The 6,939-nt window shown below is 44.2% G+C and overlaps 1 long non-coding RNA gene across 1 annotated transcript; it reads left to right on the top strand.

The window, feature by feature from the left end:
* Positions 1-4,218: 4,218 nt before the first annotated feature.
* Positions 4,219-6,021, top strand: LOC109775353 (uncharacterized). Its single transcript, XR_002235806.4, has 4 exons — positions 4,219-4,533; positions 4,645-4,715; positions 5,079-5,595; positions 5,725-6,021. It is a non-coding gene; the product is annotated as an uncharacterized lncRNA (long non-coding RNA).
* The last annotated feature ends 918 nt before the right edge of the window (positions 6,022-6,939 follow it).

Below are 6,939 nucleotides of genomic sequence, written 5' to 3'. Positions count from 1 at the left end.
GTCGGTTAATTTGGATCGGAGGGAGTACATGCATCATGCATGTGTCCATTTGGCAGGTCTAGCAAGATTGCCCTTGGAGATTCAGAACAAGTCAGGCTAATATATTTTTTTCCTATATATGCCCCTGATGCTAGACAAATCAGATTTGTGACAGAAAATTTCACACTGTAATATCATGCGTGTAACCGGAGGACAATTTCTAATCATAGTTGAGAATGCAGTCATCAGATTTAACAACAGGGTGCCACCATCTTAACTCGAGGAACAAAACAATGCGCAGGTGTCCAACATAATATTTACTCTTGTACGTAGTAGTACCATACAACACTTCAGAGTAAATCAGGCAAGACAGCGTCATCTTGGAGATCCTTATGCTGCAGACTGACAACATGTTTTCTCCCACGCTTTGTCACACCATGGGTTGGTATTTCTCTCAATGAAATATCAGCAGACCAACTTGAAGGCATCCTCTGCTTATGAAAACATGAGAGGATGTGGCCTCCTGTGCTTCGAGGCGGCAGGGTGAACAAATGCATACCGATAGACATGGGCTAGAACATGTACGGCTTAATTTACTACTGTATATAAGACATACCGATAAACATAGTTCACTAAGAGAGCACATTGCTTTGTCTGATGTTTCCTGCCGTTCCTCCACCCTTGTGTGCTTCTGCACAGCATACAACAGCGCAGGCTTTAACACTCATCAGTTCGTTCGAGCACTGACACCAACGTTTGAATATGGAGAAGGAGCATCAGCACTAATCTCGAGTATAAAGAAAGCAACGGTTGTATTTTTCATGGAAGTACAGCTGTGCTTCTGCTCAAAAAAGGGAAAGCAGAGCTTGTGCTTAAAAAAAATGAAAACCGCAACTGTGCTTCCGGGCTTTGGTTTTTTTCCTTCCTTGTTTATTAATTTTTTATTCAGTTTTCGTTTCTTGTATTTGTTTTTATTGGTTTTCATTTTTTTCCTGGCTTTTGTTTTTTTGTAAAAAAAAAGTTCATCGAAACCTATTAACATGGGATATAGTTTAAAAGATCTCGGGGCAGCAAATCCAACGGTGACGGTATTTGGATGAACAGATAAAATATTTTGAATAAACAAATTTAAAAATAAACAGAAGACTCACGGGTTACGACAAGTGACGGACATGTAATGCGCCACTTATCAGTACCTGAGAAGATGAGAAGTGACCTTTGCAAAGGGTAACGCTTAACTAGTGATTTCGGGATTTTGCTGAATTTTATCTTTGAGAGGCTTAAATAGGTTTTTTCTCAGCCTAAATTGTACTACACGTTTCATATTCCACCTGGGGCCCAGCCCAGCAGTAGCCCACCAAGGTCCGAAGGCCGAAGCCAGACGCCCCGCCTGGCCGCCGCGGCGCCGCTCTCCCCCTCCCCCTCACTGGAAAATCCTATAGGACGCTCACTGCGTCGTAATGTCGAGGCTTCGCATAGGAGATCTGCGAGCAAGCGATGCAGTGGGCCGAGCCATTATCAAGCGTTCGTTTTTCTGTACCATTTTTTTCTTCCGGTTTTGGGAACCTTCTAGAAGGTTCCTGAAGTGATTTTTTCTTCTGATTTTATCCCTTTTTTGGTTTTTCATTTTTTGACTCTTCCTATTCTTTCCTTTTTTTCTATTACTTCTTTTTTTCCTTAAATTCAATTTTTTTATGAAATGTTCCGACTTTACTTTTTTTCAAAAATTAAAAAAATTGTTCACTTTTTGAAAATGTTCAAAATTTCACAACTTTTATTTTTTTTGGATATTTCAATCAATAATTCCATTTCAAAAATTGTTCGCAAATTAAGAAATATGCATGTTTCCAAATCTGTTCGGGAGATTCAAAAAATGTTCCCATCTTAAAAATTGTTCAAAAATTTGAGAAAATTTTCGTGTTGTAAAATATTGTTTGAGGTTTCAAAAAATGTTCCCATTTAAATTTTTTCAGAAATGATAAAAATGTTCTAATTTTCAAATTTTGTTCCAGAGTTTCAAAAAAAGTTCCAATTTTGAAAAATTGTTCGTGTTTCAAATTCTGGTTTGGAATTTGAAAAAATGTTCCTGTTTTGAAAAAAATGTTCATGTTTCGAATTTTGGTTTGTAATTTCAAAGAAATGTTCCAGTTTTGAAAAAATGTTCGTGTTTTAAAATTTTGTACTAGATGTTCAAAAAAGGTTCGTGTTTCAAATTTTGGTATGGACTTTCAAAGAAATGTTCAAGTTTTGAAAAAAAAATGTTCATGTTTTCAAATTTTGTTCTAGATGTTCAAAAAATGTTTGTGTTACAAGTTTTTATCGAATTTTAAAAAAATACATTTTGAATTTTTTTTCAAGAGTTTAGGAAAACTGTGTTTAAAAAATTGTTCATTATTTTTAAAAAAGTTCCTGTTTTTTGAAAATGTCTGATTTTTCTAAAATTTCTGCACAAATTTGGAATGCGTTTGCGTTTCGTAAACATTCGCATTTTTTTCAAACAAAATTGTTTTGCATTTGAAATTTCAAAAAAATAGTATCGGCGCTAGTTTTTCTTTTTTTGAGAAGGGTATCGGCGCTAGTTATGCTTCGTCAGTATTTCGCGCAGCAGAGTATACAACAACGTACCTTAGCTCAACTGGTACTAGTACCTCTTCGCGAGCAAGAAATCCAGGGTTTGATTCTTACAAAAGCATCAATTTTTTTTAGTTCGACTGCTGTTCGCTAGCTTGGGCTGGCCCAGTCGCGTCGCCCCCTGTGCGTCGGCGCCCTGTTTGACGCAACGAGCATCCAATAGGAGCTCCCCCCTCACTCCCTGCCCGCCACGTCTGCTGCTGGCCCGCTCCACCTCCGTGCGACCGCGCCGTCCAGGGCACCTCTCCCCTCTAGGCGGTGCGAGCAGTCGTGAGTGCCCTTCCCCTTCGGCCTCCGGCCCTTGCCTGAGCTGCCTCCGCCGCCCCGCGGAGGAGCGCCGGGTCGAGCTCCCTGCTCGCACTGCTCAACTGCTCTGGTGCTCCTGTTCCTCTCCGAATGAATTGGGTAACCTCTAATTTTAGCTCCTGGGTCCTGACAAATGTCCGTGTTGAATTGAACTTCAATTGACAGAATGCCTAGCTGCACTCTGCTCATAGTCTGTCTCTTGAATTTCATGATCTGAACTAATTTACTGGGCGTAGCTATGACACATTGGCATCGCCAAACACCCCTTTAATCCACAAGCAACACCGAGGTATCTTGTCGAATTGGGTTTAAACTGATGCATAGACAGAGTGCACTCTTCAATTCTAAGATCTGAACTAATTTATGCACTGCAGCTATGACACACTGCAACTACCACATACCGCTTTAAGCCACAAGCAACACTGGTGAATCTTATGATTAAAACGGCAGCATGTGTAGTGTTCTGATTGAATTGCAGACCCTCGAGGACCGATGCAAACTCGAAATGAAGAAACATGGTGTTCATGAGTGGCGTATGCGTTAAAATGAAAGTTGGACTCCAGAGTCAAATAACCAGTAGTAAGCAAGTACGTGCAAAATAAACAATTGAACGTAGAGGTACACTAGGTGGCGTGGCCTTCGAATGAAGGTGACGTGTGAACTACAGGACACTCGGGAACACGGAAATAACTGTTTAATAGAGCGCAGTGCGTAAAGAATGACTTACCTGTCTGACGGGCATGAGCGGCCGAGTGGGCGTGTTGGTGAAGACGTGCCCAACCGAGTGGCGGCGTGCGGGATGGCCGAGTGATGTAGATGAGTCTCACTAGTGGCGATGGACGAGGCGGCCGTGTGGTGGAGATGTGTCTCGCCGAGTGGCGATGCGCGGGGCGGCCGAGTGGTGGAGATGTGTCTCACCGACTGACTTGACTGGATTGAGTCCTTCCGGGGCGCCAAAGCGAAACATGCACCCCGTCTCGCTTATCTGGTACTCCCTCCATTTCAAAATATAGTGCGCCCGCGCTTCCCGAGGTCGAACTTTGACCATAAATTTAACGAACAAGACCGACTGCGGCGGGTGAAAAAATTACATAATTAAAAACTTCTTTCGAATATGAATTCACTGATATAATTTTTGCTCCCGCCGCAATCGGTCTTAGTAGTTAAATTTATGGTCAAAGTTGAAGCACAGAGATAGAGGAAGCACTACATTGTGAAATGGAGGGAGTATGTCCATATACCTCGGGATACGCGTCAGCCGTTTCTGTAAGATTGCGAGGCTACGGTTATATCGATTGAGTCCTTAGGGTACTGTACAGCAAGAGATAAGGACAGACACTATCGGACACGCCAGGAGGCGGCCCGTGACTCTGGTCTGCGTTCCCGCTTTGCATCTGGAATCCCTTGCATCTCTAGGAGCAGGCTAGGCTGCGGGGAAGGGGGATTCATCGGAGGGAGAGCATGAAGAGATCTCAAATCTGAGCGGGAGGCTGGAGTTTCTGGTACGAGAGGAAGCGCCGGGCCGGGCAGGCACCGGGGAAACCCAGCGCCAGGCCGCAGCGGGCACCGCCGCCTCTGTCATCTCGCGCCGCCGGCCATTGTACGGAGCCATCACAGGTAAAATACGTGATTTCAGCTATGCGCATAGGTTCTTTGGATGTCGGGTTGTAGTTTGGCATTGGGCGCATATCAGAAGGGTGATTAGTCATGGATCTCTTTGTTCTGCAGGCTCATAAGATTGAACGGGTTTGGGGCAGCAATATCTGTCATGCGTTCATATTTAAGCAGTCATCATGCAGGTAAGACGACATGCAGACTTAATCTCGATTCTCGTTTTGTTCTTCTGGGAAGGGGCCCGGGGATGCAAGTGACATGCGCATTATGTCTTTTGTGTAGTATGATTTTTTTTTATGGATTTGCTATTGAGGGTGCGGATGCTCATGACCTTTTCGCGGTACTGACGGGTCTTGGTAACGTGGCATGGGTAGAACACATTAGCTGATATATGTTGCCATTGTACATGAATCAATGTTTATAGTTAGGATTTTTCGGTGCATGGGATGCGCCAACATGTACGTTGGGAAATAGCAGTAGCGTATAAATCAACGTTTGTGTTTCCGTCTTGAAGAGTTGTACATTTTACCAATGCTCTGATTGTGCAGAACTACAGCAAGCTCAACAAGCTGCCCACGGTCGTTGAAGAGGATGACTCAGACAGGAGCGACGGGTATGACGGTCCTACTTTCAGATGTTCAGTGCAGAAGGTTTACTCTTTTATATTACAGTTTGACCAGTAGAAAAGAGACATTGTTATCTCTATGGGTTGGGGTGGCACTCTATCCATTCCACTGATTAGCAAGTTGAGTGTCAGACATATGGTTTGGCTTTTAGGGATGGTGGATGAGGTCAGACAAGCCATTATCTTGGGGCCGAATAAGGTATTTAAGTTCAACGAGAGCGACGTTGAGAAGATATACGGAATCCCGGCAGCTGGAACAGATGTGATGGACAAAACCCAGGAATAATGGTTATATACGCGTACAAAGAACCGATTAATGGTATATGAATCCAGAAACTCATTATATTACCTATCATGTTTGCAAGCACCTGTCCGGTTTTTACACCATGAACTTCTGCCGGAATTTCATTGGCGACCAAGCGAGTCATGATATTCACGTGGTGAGTATGCTGATCTAGACATCGTTCAGACAAAAGAGATATAATGGAGCATTAGTAGTTCCATTTTCCCTGAATATTTTTTCTTCCGGTCTGTAAATTATTTGATGATGTTTTCACAATCATATACAGGACGATGAAAGTTCGCTGGTGCCATATTACCTTTACGACATATTGCATCTCAAGGGGAACAATGCAAGGAGGCCGCATCAGTTTATCGAGTCTATCGAATGAAAAAGGATGTGGAGTCGAGTAACGTCATGGTGTAACAATATGAAGTCTCCTGAGGCATATCTTGCTTCAGACTGTTTCTGTTGGGGCGCAAGCGTTTGTATGTTAATGATCTAGATTGGCTATGGGTCAAGCACAACTACGGTCCTCGGACATGACCAAAAATATAATTTATTGGTATGGATGTCAAGTTATGAACGACCGGTTGCATAGTTTCCATTTTTCTTAAATACTTTTTGCAGTTGTTTTGTGAACAAACTTTGCGATGACGTTTAGACTAACAAATGTGTTTCCATAAATCAGTCAAAACGTTGACACGAAAAGCATCATGCTGAAACATGTACCTGGCACATTGAAAATGTCGGCTGTACCCACAAGCCGCTTATCGTGAGTTTTGGCAACACCCAAACTGAATAATCGTGCCTAGCACATTTGCAGCAGTTTGCATGTGCCATGCAATCATGTGCCTGTGGAGTATGTTGCAGTCACGTGTTGTGTACAAGGCACAAAGTCAGCCGGGTGCCATGTGCCAGGTACAAGATGCTGTCGCACCGAGGGGTTTCAACTGCGAAACGGTACGTGCCAGGCACATGATCTGATTGTACATGTGCCAGGCACATGATGTGTAATCCGACAATCTGGATGAAAGGGAGGTGGGTGGCGGTTGTGCCATCTAGCAGTGTTGAACCAAGCAGATGTTTCGTGATCTTGTACGACGGAATTTTGGAGTTGTAATTAAGAGCAACTCCAACGCAGGTATCCAATTTTGTTCGTTGACGTCTGTTTGGGTCGACGCCCATAAAAGTGGAGGCACAACGCGCCGACCCATTCGCAATCGTGTCTGTTTCACGTCTGTGCGGTCCCATTTGCGGCTGAAATGCGTCGGCGCGGATGCGAAGCGGACGCGTCACGTGCCCTCTCGATGCCCGCCGTGTCCCCTCCTGGCAGCCGTCCAACTACCCGGGTCAGCTTTATTAATAACGACCGCCCCTCTTGGGCCCACACGTCAGTGACGGCGGTCGGCCTTCTTTAATCCGAGCGTGCGGCGGGGGAGCGTCCTCATCCGCTTCCAGACGCCTCCCGTCTTCATCCCGTCGCCCAGTGCTCCCCCATCGC

This window comes from Aegilops tauschii, chromosome 5 (genome assembly GCF_002575655.3).
Source record: "Aegilops tauschii subsp. strangulata cultivar AL8/78 chromosome 5, Aet v6.0, whole genome shotgun sequence".
Lineage (NCBI taxonomy): Eukaryota > Viridiplantae > Streptophyta > Magnoliopsida > Poales > Poaceae > Aegilops > Aegilops tauschii.
The sequence above is the reverse complement of the archived record's forward strand: the minus strand, read 5'-3'. Positions and strand labels throughout refer to the sequence as shown.